This window comes from Neophocaena asiaeorientalis, unplaced genomic scaffold (genome assembly GCF_003031525.2).
Source record: "Neophocaena asiaeorientalis asiaeorientalis breed wild unplaced genomic scaffold, Neophocaena_asiaeorientalis_V1.1 scaffold57, whole genome shotgun sequence".
Taxonomy (NCBI): domain Eukaryota; kingdom Metazoa; phylum Chordata; class Mammalia; order Artiodactyla; family Phocoenidae; genus Neophocaena; species Neophocaena asiaeorientalis.
The window spans coordinates 1590691-1607683 of record NW_020172731.1 but is presented as its reverse complement, the minus strand read 5'-3'; the positions used below and the strand labels follow the sequence as shown (position 1 = coordinate 1607683).

The 16993-nt window shown below is 41.3% G+C and overlaps 1 long non-coding RNA gene across 1 annotated transcript in view; it reads left to right on the top strand.

Moving 5' to 3' along the window:
- Positions 1-16993, top strand: part of LOC112396604 (uncharacterized) — a 34667-nt gene that overhangs the window by 407 nt on the left and 17267 nt on the right. The gene's annotated exons all lie outside the window — the stretch shown is intronic.

The window sequence follows — 16993 nt, the reverse complement described above, 5'->3', positions numbered from 1 at the left end:
TCCTCCTCTCAGAGGGCTTTAGCCACGAGCAGCTGCAACCGGCAGGTGGCCGGGCCGCGCTCAGGATTGGGCACGCCCAGGGCGCGCGGGTCGCGGAGTGGGCTGGGTCTCAGCGGCTCCGGCCCCTGCGCACTTGACGCCCCAGCGCAGCGCGTCTCCTGGTTTCTCCCGCTCTTCGTCCGTCCCTGGTCCCTCGGCTTCCGTTTACCACCCACCCAGATGGCTGGAGCCGCTGGCCTCTCTCCTCCAGGGGCCCACGGAAGCATTAGCAGCGCCGCAGGAAGAGAGTGAGGATTCCTGTCGCTTGGGGGCCGCCCGGGGGCTGCGCTGGCTCAGGGTGCGGGGGGCGAGGGTGGGGACGGGGTGGGCTCCGCGCTATTCCCGAAAGTCGCCGCGGATTGGCGGCCACGAGGGGCCACCTAGTGGACAGCGAGCGTCGGAGCACCGGCGGGCCTGAGCTAGGGTGAGCGGGTGAAGCCGGAGGGCAGAAGCTTATCTAGAAAGGGGCAGCTCCTCGGGGGAGCGGCTTTCGGAAGAAATTAAGCTCTGCGAGAGGTTAGAATATTCACCTTCTTCCCTCTCCACCGTCTCCTTTATTCTCTTCCAGTGCATGTTCCTTTCTCGGGTCGCCCTCCTTGGCGTTTTCCATCCTCCCCCGAAAAGGATGCCGCGGGAAAGGAACATTCAGATCCTTTAACATTCATAGGTTGGAGTGTGAGGAAGGTTCACCTTGAAGCTAATGAGACTTTAGCTTTCAGGGAGTGTAAAATTTGCAAAATTGAGATTATTTCCCCCTGTCTTTCTTAAAGGACCCCCCCCCCCACACCGTTATATAAGCTTTCTGCTCCACAAAATCTTGATGCGCCTTTGGCTGGAGTCTTTGGAGATAAGATTGTATATGAAGGAGGATTTCAAAATATGCGTCTGTAAAAGAGGTGCTGGGGAGAGAGAAAGAGAGAAGGAACTAGAATGCCCTGATGGGGAAGGGAGTGGTTTTAGAGTAAAACGCAAAGCTCAGGGTGACCCTGAGAAGCCCCCGTGTCTTCCGCTTTCCTTTCTCTCTCATCCCTGCTTCCGGTCCTCCCTCGTGCTTGTAGTTAACAATACTGGTTTATACTTAAAATTTTGCTAAGCAAGATCTTACTTTGTGTCCTTGTCACATGCAAAAAATAAGGGAGTGAGAGGAAACTTTTGGAGGTGATATATTTGTGGCATAGATTGTGGTTTTACCAATGTACACTTACCTCCAAACTGATCAAGTTGCATATATTAAATATGTGTTGGTTTTTGTATGTCAATCATACCTCAATTAAATGGTTTTTTAAAAAGTTACATTCACTTGTCTAAAAGCTTTCCATATCAATAGTTTAAAATTTATATGATTGTACTGACAGAAATGAAATTTCAGAGACCATATTAATAAAACTTATTTCATTTAGAATTCTAGATCCAGGCAGTATCTTTTGGGAAGAGGGCAGGAGAGAGAATTATCTCCACAAGTACTGGTGTAGCAGTCTTACCTGTATTAATGTGTCATGAGCTGTGACACCCTGTGTGGTAGACAGAATAATGGCCTCCAAAGATGTCCACGTACTGATCCTCAGGGCCTGTGAATATTACCTTACATGGCAAAAAGGGACTTTGTACATATGATTATATTAAGGATCTTGAGAATAGAACATCCTGGATTATCTGATAGGCTCAACGTAATCACAAGAGTCCTTATAAGAGGACGTTGAAAGGATCAGAGAGATCTGAAGATGCTTGCTGTTGGCCTTGACAATGGGGGAAGTGGTCATGAGCTAAGGAATGCAGGTGACCTCTAGAAACTGGAAAAAACAAATAAACTGGATTCTCCCCTAGAGCCTCCAGGAGAAATGCAGCCCTATTGACACCTGGATTTAAGACTTCTGATCTCTAGAACCGTAAGGTGATAAATTCGTGTTGTTTTAAGCCACAAAGTTTGTGGTATTTTTTTGTCACAGCAGCAACTGGAAACTAATCTACCTGGTCTGTTCCTTGACATCCTCTTCTCTCATAATTGGGTATCAGTCATACCTTTGGCTGTTTCTAAGACTCTCGATAACTTCAACACTTCCATACTCTTACTTTTAAACATCTCACCCTCTGGCCATCTCCTTCTGTTTTTCCAGCTCGTTTTTCTCAAGTACCTGAACTCCTACAGTTTCGACCCCAACAGGGCCTTTAATTTCTTAATTCTACACCTTTTAAATTTCTCCCCTCATGTCTTCTCTTTACCCAACTTAAATTCCATGTTTATTATATCTGCACTCTTGCATAAACCGTCAACATCTTTGCCCCTTTACCATCTTGTACTTGGTGAAACCACGACCCTGGTTAAGTTCATCTCTCTAATCATGCCTGTATCTTCACAGCCAAAAATGCCTGAAGAAAAACACACCAGCACGCTCACTGACCTAACTTTAAATTCATGATTACCAACTTCAAGTTCTCATCTTAACTTGGCCTCTCTGTAGCATTTGACCCAGCTGTTTACTTTTTCCTCCTTGAAATATTTTCAGTTGGCTGAACATTTGTATACCAGCTTTCCCTGACCTTTCTGATGGCTCTTCAATTCAATATCCCCCGCTGATTCCTCTTTATCTACCTGCCAATGGGTTGAAACATACCGAATATGTGAAAATTCATAATGATATTACAAAATAACTCATTGCACAAAATTGGAAGTTTTTAAACACACCAAATAATTATTAGGAAACTGGTAAATAAATGTTTGTCCTGATTTTTCTTCACAAGCCAAATTTCAGGGTAAACATATAGTGATAAGGAAGTGTTCCTTCTTTTATAAGAAGTCCAACTAGTAAAGGTGGAATGTTAAAATTACAATATTGCCATTTTGTAATTTTCAATAACGGATCTAGATAATATCAATCAACAGCTCCTAAAGCCAAAGTCTAATGGGGAACTTTGGAATAAATGGGTTGGCCTGAAACCGCTAATCAATTTTAACTTTACCCAGAGGGGACAACGGGACAACATGTACCTCTTGAAGTAATACAATAGGTGTATGCCCCACGATTTATTAGGCAGTCTTGCCAAAAAACTCAAACTCACACCTGAGTCGAATCCAACTTCAGATCTAACTACTGATTTAGAAAGTGGCACACTGGGAATGCAATTAGCCAAATGAAGAATGTGGAGTATTTCACAGGAAATTATAATGGAATTTCTTTAGTAAATATCAACCTAAAAGAAAAAAGCTGTTACAGATTTAAAGAGAGGGATACAGAGAGTTAAGAAACACACTGACTGTTGTAACCTGGGTTCCCTAGAAAGTAGAGGCTGAAGCAAGAATTAAGATGCCAACAGTTCATTTGGGTTGTGCAAGCTCTGGTGATTATGAGGGAAGAAAGAAAGAGAGGAAAGGGAAGACAGTAAGCAAGGTGATGGGATGTTATTATTGCTGCCTCTGCCTTCACCAGGAGTGGGGAAGACACACAGCAGATGACCCAGCAGGTTGGGGGACTTGGCTTAGGACTTCTCCGGCTGGACTGTGGGGAGAAACAACACCTTGGATGGTCTGCCGAAGAAAGAATGATGTCTCCCTTTCTCATTGGTCAAATTTTCCCTTTCAGGAAGCTAACTCTCTTGCACTGGGGTTGTTTCGTCCCAGTCTTCCAGGCTTTTCAGGATGTTAGATTCCATACTTGGTGGGCTTGTGTTTCACCCAAGACCCAAAGTGGCACGCCAATCAAGGAGGAGAAAGGAGGGTAGTTGAGGGCATCTAAGAAAATGCTTAAGTTTGTGTCTTAAAATTTTTCCCACTTAAGATCCACTCACACCTTCCTAATATATCCAGCTCCCAAACCACAATATGGGGATTCCCTTTTCTTCCTTGGGAACAAAAATGCCCTCACTTTTTGCCTGTAAGGAGAGGTTCAGGTCCAACTTGCCACAGATTCTTCTTCAAGGCAGCTGATCATGGTTTCCTAGAAGAGGAAGGCAAGAGTTAAATCAAATAACATTCCCCAGATCTGTGGCTGCTTTCAAGGCAGTCGGACAGTTCCTCGATGTTGCCACCAGGTGGAGCCATTGGACCAGGCCGGATTCCTAATGCCCTGAGTAAGGATGGTGGATGCATAGCAAGTGTACGTTACGAGATAACTGGTATAAGAAAACTTTGGGAAATGTTTCCAATTAAAAGTACACTAATTAGGGCTTCCCTGGTGGCGCAGTGGTTGAGAGTCCGCCTGCCGATGCAGGGGACAAAGTATACTAATTAGTAAAGTGTTATTAAGACAGTATCTACTTTCAAATCTTTAGGTTTTGTGGTGGGGTGAAACAGGGACAAAACATTTTGAGTACCAATGATTTCTTTTCATGTCATTTCAACAACACTTATTAGAAGATTAAGTGTCCTTCCCTGTTCTGGGCCTTGGAGCTACAAAGACAAGACAGATATCAAGGCACTCATAAACCAGCAGGGAAGAAAACACAAAGGCGATTACAGTATATTCTGCTAAATATAAAGACAAAGATGTTAAATAGATGTTGGAGAAGATGGAGAAGGACCCAGCTTCAGGGAGAACACTCAAGGAAGATTCTCGGAGCGGATGACATCTGAACTGATTATCATTTAATTAAGGAGAACAGCGTGGGAAAGGCACAAAGTAACAACAGAGCAACGTGGATGGGTAGGTGACCTCCTATGATAAGTTCATCATTTTAGGGAGCATAAGGACCCAGGCTGGGAGTGGCAGAGGACAAAGATGGGGACTGAGGTGGAAGTCCAGTTGCTAAGAGCCTTGTGTGCTCTGTTAAGGAGCCGTGCCCATAGGGGCAGGCAGACAATGTTTCCAAGGAGGAAAACAGGCTGACAGTTTACACATTACACCTGCAGGAAGGGGTCTTTGAAGGAATAGGTTCACTTCCCTTTGTTCTCAAAACACACTGCCCTCTCTTTTTATCACTTTTATTAGGAACAGAAATCCAGAGCAATATTTCTCCCCTCATTCATAGGCCCTAAAAAACTGTATGAGGGTGATGCTAAAAAACAACTGATACTTGGCTCTGGAGCTAGGCAGGAAATGGGGACTAATGGGGAAGAGCAAACTGGAAAGCCCCTGCTCTAAAGGCACAATTCTTTGGGAAATGGTTGTCACAGAATAATTCAACACAAGTATTCTTGGACCCTTTTATTTTTTCCAGAAAGGCAGAATATTCAGGGAATCTTCAATTTGTGATGTCTTCCTTTCGTTGATGGGAACCATGGAAACATTTTAAGCAGAAGGGGGACATGGTCACATTCACATCAGAAAAGTTATGGTGGTGTTTCTAAGGAGGGTGTATTGGAAGAGGCCATAGGAGAACATGGACAGTTGTTAGGGGCTTATCGAAATGGTCTAGGTGACTGGTTATGCAGATTTGAATTTGGGCATTAGTGGTGGGAGTAGAGAAGAAGCCACAGGCGTATATAGCACATAAAATATTCAGGCCTTGGTGATGAACTGACATAATTTGATATAATTGGGTTTATATCTACCAGCTTACTGTTTGTTTTCTATTTGGCCCATAGGTTTTATGTTCCATTTCTCTTCATTTCTTATCTTCCTTTGGAATATCCAAATATTTAAAATTTTCCATTATTTTCTTTATTGACTTATTGGCTATATATTATATTATATTTTGGTTATTACAGATTATTGGTTATATATTGTATTGTATATTGGTTATTACATACGTTATTTATATATTTTTAGTGATTACACTAGGGATGAAAACAAACTGGACTTATTTATTTAATATGATATATATTGATTTTACTGTTTTCCTTTTTTCTATTAACATCAATATCTAGGTCATCTGTGGGTTTAGTTCTATTATCTGTTTTTTTCCCACTTAATTATAGATATTTTCTTGCCTTATTACGTATCAGTTGATTGTGTACCAAATAGCACGGAAAAAAAAAAGGTAAGTAGAGCCTCCACCAGAGAGGGTTCCCCTTCTCCTCTCTTAGGCAGAGGGAATGAGAGCTTATCAGGGTTTAAGGAAAATTGAAGCTGGGTTGCAGTCTGTCTGTGCCCCATTTTCTCAGAAGAGGCCATTCTGTCCTTTACATTAAGAGCCATGCTCGTCTCCATTTGCAGCCCTAAAGACTGAGGGAGACCCAGGTCTGTTCTTCAGAAGTTCCCACCCCTGCTCCAGCGCCCCCTGCTCTGTGCAGCTCCTGTCAGATGTCCTGAGGGGGAGAGTAGCCATGGGCTTGAGAATGGGCTTCCCTGCTCATGAGTCTCGTTGCCTAAATGGCATAAGTCATTCTGCCCTTTAGAAGCTTTCTGGCCAACTCCCCAACCTCTCGTTCAGCCCCAGAACTTGGCAACTGTCACCTCGAAAGAAAAGCCTATGTATTTTAGGCACATCAAATTTTCCATTTGTCATTTTAGTCCTTCTATTTTCCCTGCAGAGGCCCTTGGCCTGAGCCAAGATTGAGTCTGTTTGCTCCACCTGGAATTGATAAATTTCCCTGTGGGGTGTGAGTGTGTGTGTGTTTTGAGGGTTGTGGCTGACACTTGTAAGCGCATCTCAGAACACTTCTTTTTTCCCTGGAATTTTAGCTCATGTAGTTTTTTTCGATTCTACAGTTCTGTGAATCCCCTGCAAATATTTTTATATTTCCAGCTTTTTCCGATTCTTATGGTGGAAACATTGGCCTGCAAGATTTACCATGCTCTGCTTAGAAGCAGAGTTCTCCCATTAACTTGTAACATACTTACATTCTTTGCTTAAAAAATTGCCCTGGACTGCATATCACCCTCTGACTTTCCCATTTCTCCTGTAATTCATAACCAGTTTTTAAAAATAGTTGTCTATATTTGCCCTCATCTTTTTTCTCCCTTTCCTAGTCACATTTCTGCCCATTGCAGTCTGGCTTACACCCGCCTCCCCAAACTTCTCAGAAAGTTCTATTTCCAATGCCACCAAAATCCTTTCCTAGTCACTGTGTCCAGCATCTACTTTTCAATCATTATCTTGCTTGACTTCTCAACAGCATGGGAACTATTGAGCACTCTCTCTCTTTCTGGAAATGTCTTCTTTCCCTAGTGTCTGTGATATCACATTGTCATGCTTTTCTTTCTGCCCCACTAGCTATCTTTTGTCATTCACTAATGTGGGGTTTCTGGTCTCCTCCTTAAATTCTGGCATTCTTCAGGATAATGCCTTCAATTCTTTTTAATCCCTCACTGTAGCAGAATAACATTTTTTAAATAACATTTTTTTTTGTCCTTTTTACTCCATACATTTACTGCCATTTAATCCAGACCAGGGCTGTCTAATGGAATTTTCTGAGATGGTGGAGATATTCTGTGTCTGTGCAGGACAGTAGCCACCAGCCATACATGGAGAGTGAGGACTTGAAATGTGGGTAGTGTGACAGAGGAACTATATATTTAAAAATTTTTTTAATATTATTTTTTGGCCGTGCCGCGCAGCTAGCGAGATCTTAGTTCCCTGACAAGGGATTGAACCTGGGCCACCTCAGTGAAAGCGCTGAGTCCTAACCACTGGACTGCCAGGGAACTCCCCGACAGGAACTACGCTTTAAATTCTATTTAAGTCAGATTAAATAGCCACGTGTGGCTAGTGGTTACTATATTGGGCAGCCCAGATCTAGACCAGGAGGTATTCATTACTTTATGGAAGAGACATCTTATTAGAAAAATCAGCAGAGACTTTTGTGCCTTTGTGTGGGGAATCATGGCATTGAAGAAGTCAGGGTAATTGGAAGGAAGGTACGGGCTAGATATTACATCAGAAGGCAGAGGTTCCTGGCAGGGAGAGGCAGGGGACGTGGTGAGGGGTCACTGGAGCTGGAGGTGGGGCGTCCAGTCCAGCATCGGGAGTCACGTCAGTACCTCCTAACGGTCTGGTCTCCATTCGGGTTAGTTCACACCTTGGCTGTGCAGAGACACTCTGATGGCAGGCCTGTCTCTTGCATCCTCATTGACAGCAGCCAGCATGTCACCTGTGACTGTTCAGCAGCGGAGACACCATTCTGTGCCCTCATATTTCTCTCAGTAACAATCTGACTCACCCCCCACGTGGATGACATACAACAGCATATAATGTGGATGCCCAAAGTCGTCAGCCTTACTACTTAAAATATTAATGTAAGTTTAAAAATTGAAACCAAAATTTAAAAAATTAGACTCGGGTTTGTTTTTATTTATTACTCTCTGGGACAGTCCCTCCCTGTTGAGTGGGCTTTTGTTTTCCCTTTGTGATCTGTTGCTAGTTTCCGGTGCAGATTGCTTTGCTTTGTTAAGAACGTGGATGAACTCAAATTGAAACATACCAGGTCCCCTTTCCTGCATGCCCTTTGCTACTGAGCTGGTCGCCTGACTGCTGCTTCTACTTCCTGTTTTTCTCTGAAAACGGTATGTGAAATCTTGGCTTTCCGCCGTTATTCAGAGACTGGTTTAATGTACATGTCACTGGAAATCCCCAAGTGAAATTTCAGTAAAAGGACTTAATATGTCTGAAAATCAGAGGGGGAGGTCAGTTCCTGAGATGGAGACTTGTTGCCTGGGAGTTCATTTCTCTTGGGACCTACCTTCCAAGTCCCCACCTTCACCTGCTGACTGTCTTCCAGTCAGTCACCTGGCTTCCATACATTCATTCACCTCACACTTACTGAGCACATACTAGGTGCCGGGCATATAGAATTTCATAATTCAATATCTCTGTGCCCTCATGGAGCTTGCATTCTAGTAATGGAGAAAGAGCAATAAATAAATACTTCTCCTGACATATTATATATGTAAGAAGGAATATAAAAACATGTAAGTGTGATGGAGAGTAAGGAGACAGAGTGGGTGGTGATTTAAGAGAGGAGTTAGGGACAGTCTCTTTGGGAAGGTGACATTTGAGCAGATTGGGACCGTGGGAGACTATGAAACCTGTGAATGTCTAGGGAGAAGGATGTTCCAGACAGAAAGGCCAACCAACACAAGAATCAGCTTGGCCCGTTTTTTTTTTTTTTTGGCCATTTTTTTAAATTTACTTATTTATTTTTGTGTGCTTTGGGTCCTCATTGCTGCGCACGGGCTCTCTCTAGTTGCAGTGAACGGGGGCTACTTTTTGTTGTGCTGCACAGGCTTCTCACTGCAGTGGCTTCTCTTGTTGCTGAGCATGGGCTGTAGGCACGCGGGCTTCAGTAGTTGTAGCACGTGGGCTTCAGTAGTTGTGGCTCGCAGGCTCTAGAGCGCAGGCTCAGTAGTTGTGGTGCATGGGCTTAGTTGCTTCGTGGCATGTGGGATCTTCCTGGACCAGGGCTCGAACCTGTGTCCCCTGCATTGGCAGGTGGATTCTTAACCACTGCGCCACCAGGGAAGTCCCTTGGCTCGTTCTAGGAAAAGCAAGCAGGATAGTTTGGCCAAACTGAAGGGAATGAGGCAGAGAATGAAAGGAGCTGCAGCTGGAGAAATAGGCAAGAGCCAGATGTTTTAGACCTTATGGGATGTGATAAGGTGTTTGGGGTTTATTTAAAGTATTATGAGAGGCCATTGAAGCAGGGGTGAGACAGATCTGATTTATGTTTTAGGAAGAGCATTCTGGCTGCTCTCTGGAGACCTGACCATTGAGGAGTGAAAAAGGAATCAGGGAGTCCAGGTGTAGGACTATTGCAGTGATGTAGGTGGACAGTGGTGGTTGCTTTGGTCTAGATGGTGGCAATGGAAGTGGTGAAAGGTGGTGGGTTTGGAAGTTTGAATCCAATTTGATGGATTGGATGTGGGCGGAAAGGGAGAAAGAGTCTCCTATATTTTGAGTCTGACAAAGCGGGGGAATGTTTATTGAAATGAGGAAGGCTGGAGGGAGGGCTGATGAGGGTGAGGCGCTCACCAAACATAGACAGCTAGAGATATGGCCTGGGAATTTAGGGGAGAGACCTGGGATAAAGGTGTGGATTTGAGATTCTTGAGTGTCTAGATGCATTTAAAGACCTGGATGTGAGTGAGACCATCCAAGGGGAGAAAAGCATATACAAGAGAGCTTAAGGCTGAGCCCTGAGATGTTGGAAGAAGGAGGAGGGGTCGTATCTGAAGAGTTTTCAAGAGAAGGGGGGTGATTATCTGCTTCAGCAATGCTTCAATAGGTCAATTAAGACCGAGACCACTGGTTTGTGGACGAGATCAAGTTCAGGGAAGTGGTAGGGGTGAACACTTAATCAGTGTGGGTTGAAACCACAATGAGAAGTAAAGAAATAGATACAAGTATAGACAGCTCTATTGAGCTGAGAAATGAAGTAGCACTTGGAGGGGGATGAAGGGCCTAAAGAGGCATCTTCGCTTGCTAACGTTGAGAGATATTGCAGAATGGTTCTGCTTTCAGAATTCATTTTTAAGAGCAAAGATACAGGGCTTGGAGGACAGAGCTTGCTCCCTGCTCCCAGCAGGGGCAGTCAGAAGGCACTGACTTTTGCCTGAGAACTTAGCTCGGATAGAAGCAATGGAGCCCATTGACTGGGTCCAGCATAACAACTCTGCTGGGCAGATTGGGCTGGTCTTCAGATCCCCATTTTGTCCTGAAGTTTCACTGTGAACTTCTAATTGGTTGGCCTGGTCATGCAGCCTTCAGGAGCTCCACATGTGTCCCCCCCCACCCCCACCCCCGCCCCAGTTATTGGTGTAACAATCTAAGCAGCTGATGTGTCATTTTTGAGATCTATGGACTATTACAGGTAGTGGGGCCGTGTTCTGGGTGAGAGTTCAAGGGCAAAGGACACATCCACGTGCTTCCTTCTCAAGATGGGGTTAACAAGGGAGGATCTACTGGAGTTATTCTCTCTCTCTCTCTTTTTACCTTCTCTGCCCTGTTTGTGAAGGAGGAGAGTCTCAAGCACACCCTCTACACCTCCATTCCACAAGAAAAGTAAATTAACATGGACTGACCTCAGCTGAGGTACTAGCCATAAGAATCCCGTTAGAGAGTGTGATTAAAGCATACAGATGAGAATAGAATATCCCAGTTATCTTATGCTTTAGTGGACATTGTACTAAACTAAAACCATGGTATGACCTTGATCAAGTGTGTTATCATCTTTGGGCTAAGTTTCTTCACCTACCAAATGAAATTTTGGGGAGGACAAGACAGTATCTAAGGTCTCGCTTGCTTATCAGGCTGGAGCTCTGTGATGTGTACATTTTGCGGTTGCGGTGTGAGTAGAGCTGTGGTTCTCAACCTTGGCTGCACAATTAGAATCATCCAGGGGAGCTTTAAAGATTCCTAAGCCTCCCCGGTGATCCCAGTATGCAGCAGGCAAGGTAGCAGGACCACTTTAGGGCCATGATCACCAACACAGGCATCACTTGGCAGCTGGTTAGACACTTGGACCTACTGAATTAGAATTTGCATTTTATCAGGATTCCCACGTGATTTGCGTGCACTGGAGGGTTGGAGAGGCTGCTTTAGCGCTTTGCTGGCATCCACTGGAGACAGCAAATTTTAAGATTTCCCTGGAATGAATTGTTAAATCAAATCAAAACGCCAGATGTCACACTAGTAAGTCAAATTTGTGAAGAACCAGCTTTGTGAACCCGGAGAACAATACCCAAGAAATGCATGATCATTCCCTTATGAGTAGATCGTGACTACAAGAAACATACTAAACTCATTCCTTTTACTAGAAAAGAATGAAAATTGCTGGTGAAAGCACCTGACTTCTGTAAATATATTCTAAGATTTAGCTTTCTGCATGCAGATTTTCTTTCCAGTTTAATTTCTGGTATTGAAAAATACCAGAATTAAAAATAACTCGAGTGTTCCCAATGGGGGAATGGTTAAATAAATTATTACTACATTCACTCAGTTGATTTTCAGGCAGGTACAATGAAGTTTTGGAAACATGAAACAAGACCCATGTCAATGTTTAGTTAAGAAAAATGAAGAGCAAGGTATATACTTGTATACACAGTCTGATGACAACTATACAACAAAAACAAAACAAAAACAAGCTCAAAACTATGCAAGGACAAAAGACTGAAAAGATATGCATCTAAATGTTAACAACAGTTTTCCATGAGTAGTAGACACTTTTCTATTTTCAAAATGTTTCTAAAATAAATGTTCTTTTATAATTTAACCCATCCCCTTGAACAACCCAGAATTTGTAACTTAAAAAAAAAACCTCCTGCCCTCTGGTCTTCATGAATTGTCCACAGCCCACTTACCTGAAACATTTTAATCTCCTGCCCCTTACCCCTAAATTTCACAGAAATCTGATAGAGGAAAACACAATCATATAACATGATGGCTGCATGATAACAGTTACAGCTTGTTAATGTGGCTCTGTGAGACTCATGCCACCATTTGAATTCTCTCCAGATCAATTTCTGCCTCTGGCTATCTTGTGTTATATGATTTTCTGAGGCAGGCTAAGTAATTACTGCTCATGTGTACAGACATAATTGCTGTTGAGGAAATGTAATTAAAAACAAAATCTTCTCTCAAGCTAGAAAACCTCTCCACAAAGGTAGAAGAGAAAGAAAACAGTTTTATTATTGAATAAGCATTAAACCAGAATTCAGTGAGCATCCCAGGCAATCCACTAAGAGATTGCCAAGACAGAAGGAAATCTTACCCTCTTATATAGTCAAGTGGATACAACCTGTTACATAAATGTTTTCTAGGTAAACAGTAACTAGTCCTGATTCACTTTGTTATACAGCAGAAACTAACCCAACATTGTAAAGCAGTTATACTCCAATAAAGATGTTAAATTAAAAAAAAATAACACTAGTCCTCAGAAAGAGGAATTAACACCATTTGCCACACACAGTTCATCCTAAATTTACCTGGTAATTGGGATGACCATCTGTGTTAGCTAACTGGCTTTACCTAAAGGAGAAACAAACTTTATGACATGAAGTTTTACAATTTAAAGCAAGGCACCCACTCAAGTTGGGCTCCTAGCCTCTCACAGGGACGGGGGCCCTATCTTTCTTGATGTTTCCATTTCCAAGAGGTCCTTGAGAAAGACATTCCTGGGTCGGAAAACTGACAAGAGGCTTATTTAGCTTTTAAAAATTTGTACACATTACAAAGAGACAGAGGAAGAACTTACAATGATAAGTTTTCTAAAGTACATGTTCTAAGAGAAGGGAAGGAGAAGATGTCTCTTCCCTTATTTTCAACTGGGAGAATTAAGCTTCTTGTTATTTTTTTTATTGAAGTATAGTTAATTTACAATGTCGTGTTGGTTTCAAGTGTACAGCAAAGTGATTCAGTTTATATATGTATATGTATATATATGTACATATATGTGTATATATATATATATATATATACACACATATATATTCTTTTTTATATTCTTTTCCATTATAGGTTATTATAATATATTGAGTGTAGTTCCCTGTGCTATACAGTAGGTCCTTGTCACTTACCTATTTTTATATATAGTAGTGTGTATATGTTAATCCCAATCTCCTAATTTATCTCCTCTCCACCCCCTTTGGTAACTGTAGGTTTGTTTTCTATATCTGTGAGTCTATTTCTGTTTTGTAAATAAGTCAATTTGTATCACTTTTTAAGATTTCACCTGTAAGTGATATCATATATTTGTCTTTCTTTGTCTGACTTACTTCACTTAGGTCCATCCATATTGCTGCAAATGGCGTTTTCATTCTTTTTTATGGCTGAGTAATACTGCATTGTATATATATGTGCCACATCTTCTTTATCCATTCATCTGTTGATGGACACTTAGGTTGCTTCCATGACCTGGCTATTGTAAATAGAGCTGCAATGAACATTGTGGTACATGACTCTTTTTGAATTATAGTTTTCTCAGGGTATATGCCCAGTAGTGGGATTGCTGGGTCATATGGTAGTTCTACTTTTAGTTTTTTAAGGAACCTCCATACTGTTCTCCATAGTGGCTGTATCAATTTACATTCCCACTAAGAGTGCAGGAGGGTTCCCTTTTCTCCACACCCTCTCCAGCATTTACAGTTTGTAGATTTTTTGATGATGGCCATTCTGACCGGTGTGAGGAGATACCTCATTGTAAGCCTCTTATTTTTAATTTGCTTATGTCTTTACATTGCCCACAGCCTTAACTGGCCTTTGTGAGGACAGTCTGTTGAAGGCTCTTACTGTATATTGACAGGTAGGCTGTGCTTCACGCCTCCACCTGACTGACCCCTCCAAGAAATGGATTAAACCAGTGGAAGCCCTTCTGATACTTGATTGTGGTTTCCCATCCCATTGGCTTTGAGTTTCGTGAGTTTTACTTGCAAAGGTGAGTAGACCAGGGAAACGTGAGTGGTAAATGGGTTTTATCTCTAAAACTAGGGGTGCTGCCTATCTGCTCAGCCTCTCCCTAGCTTTCTTACCTCCATCTGAACCCAGTGATGCTTGGTACACTGCAGTCATTTACAAAAATTTTCCTTCCATAGAAGCCCAATCACTGTGCAGTTAACAATAATGTTCTCCATTTGTGTCACACTTTACGACTGAAGAAGCATGTTTACGTCTATAATTATTCTAAAGGTTACAACAACCCTACAATGTAAATGTTATAATCCGCATTTTCTATAAAATCTGCAGCATCCATTTATAGTTGTCGTATTTTAGAATTTTTTGTTTTATTTTCCGTGTATAACTTTAAACTTTACTTTCAAATTAAAATATTAAAGAAAATTTTAGAAAAAGGGAATGTTCTTCTAATACTTCACTAATTTGCCTAACAATGGAGCCATGAAGTAGCTTCCTCTGATTTGTGAATATAAGATACATATGCATAAAATCAGCAGTTATCACTCGGTATATGTGATCTAAAAATACTGAATGAGTAAACAGTGTTTAATGTTCACCACTCAGTATTACAGCCAAAGAAGTTTAAACTTAGGCATCAAAATGAGAGGGAAATTCAACTCTAAGATGTGATAATCTCATCAGGACAAATTACACTTAAATGCTTCCTATCTAGAGTTCCAGAATTATTCCCAGATCAGTTTGTGGGGTTATAGTTTTCTTTCTAAAACAAAGTCAGTAGGACTTCATTTGGTTTTATCCAGAATGATTTAACTGAATAGAATGCCGAGTTAAGAATTATTAAAATCTGGACATGCTCATAGAAGCAGGGAGCAGTGGGTGGACTTTTGAAGACAGAGGTCTCTTTAAAACTTCATTTAGGAATGTAACCCCCTGCACCCTCCTTCCTCAGGGCTAGAGTCATCCCCTTTGTTTTAGACGATCCAGTAACCATAACAGATGAATCCCCAAAAAACTTGTTTATTACTTATTTATGTATTAACATTTTTTATTAAGGTATGATTAACATGTAAAACTCCAAACATATTTAATATATACAACTTGATGTGTTTGGGGATAAGTGTACATTTGTGGAACCATCACCATCAAGTCTATAAACATATGTATCACTTCCCAAAGTTTTCTCTCGCCCTCCTTATTATTATTATCATCATCATTATTTTGTGGGGTGAGAATAATTTAAGATTTACCTTCTTAGCAAATTTTAAGCGTACCATATAGTATTGTTAGCTGTAGGTACTATGCTGTTTAGTAGGTCTCAAGAACTTATTTATCTCATATAACTGGAACTCTGTACCCTTTGACCATCACCTCCTCATTCCCCCCCCACCCCCCCGCAACCACCATTTTACTCTCTGGTTCTATGAATTTGACTATTTTGGACTCCACAAGTAAGTGAGATCATAGAGCATTTGTCTTTCTGTGTCTGGCTTGTTTCACTTAACATAATGTCCTCCACGTCCATCCATGTTGTCACAGATGGCAGGATTTCTTTTTTCTTTTTTTTTTTAAGGCTGAATAATGTTCCACATATATAGAATATATACCACATTTTCTTTATTCATCTGTTGGTGGACATTTAGGTTATATCTCTATATATTCCATTTAGGTTATTTGGAATAATGCTGCAATGAACATTGGAGTGTATGTGTCTCTTCAATATACTAATCTGAATTTCTTTACATAAAGACCTAGAAGTGGGATTGCTGGATCATATAATAGTTCTATTTTTAATTTTTTGAGGAACATTCATTCTGTTTTCCATTGCTATAAACTTGTCTTTTAGAAAACTGCTTTTGCTGCATTCCATGAGTTTTCATGTGTTGTGCTTCCATTTTTGTTTGTCTCAAGATATTTTTTTGCTTTTCTTTTGATGTCTTCTTTGATCCATATGTTGGGCAGGAGTATGTTGTTTAATTTTCACAAATTTGTGAATTTTCCAATTTTCCTCCTGTGATTGATTTCTAGTTTCTCAGCATGGTGGTGAGAGAAGATACTTGATATGATTTCAATCTTAAATTTGTTAAGACTTGTTTTGTGGCCTAACACATATGATCTAGCTTAGAGAATGTACTGTGTTGCACTTGAGAAGAATGTGTATTCTGCTGCTGTTGGGTAAAATGTTCTTTATGTGTCTGTCAGGTCCATTCGGTCTGTAGTGTTGTTCAAGTCCACTGTTGCCTTATTGATTCTCTGTCCGGATGATCTATCCATTGTTGAAAGTGGGGTATTGAAGTTCCTTACTATTATTGTATTGCTGTGTATTTCTCTCTTCATTTCTGTTAATATTTGCTTCATACGTTTAGGTGCTCCTATGTTGGGTACATACACAGTTACGATTGTTATGCCCTCTTGATGAATTGACCCGTTTATCATTATATAATGACCTTCTTTGTCTCCTGTGACAGTTTTTGACTTAAAGTCTATTTTGTCTGCTATAAGTATAGCCACCCCTCCTCTCTTCTGGTTACCGTTTGTGTAGAATATCTTTATCCATTTCTTTGCTTTCAGCCTATGTGTGTCCTTAAAGCTAAAGTCAGTCCCTTATAGGCACATATAGTTGGGCCTTGTTTTTAAAATCCATTCAGCCATTCTATTCTTTTGGCTGGAGAATTTAATCCATTTGCATTTAAAGTAATTGTTGATAGGTTAAGACTTACTATTGTCATTTTATTAA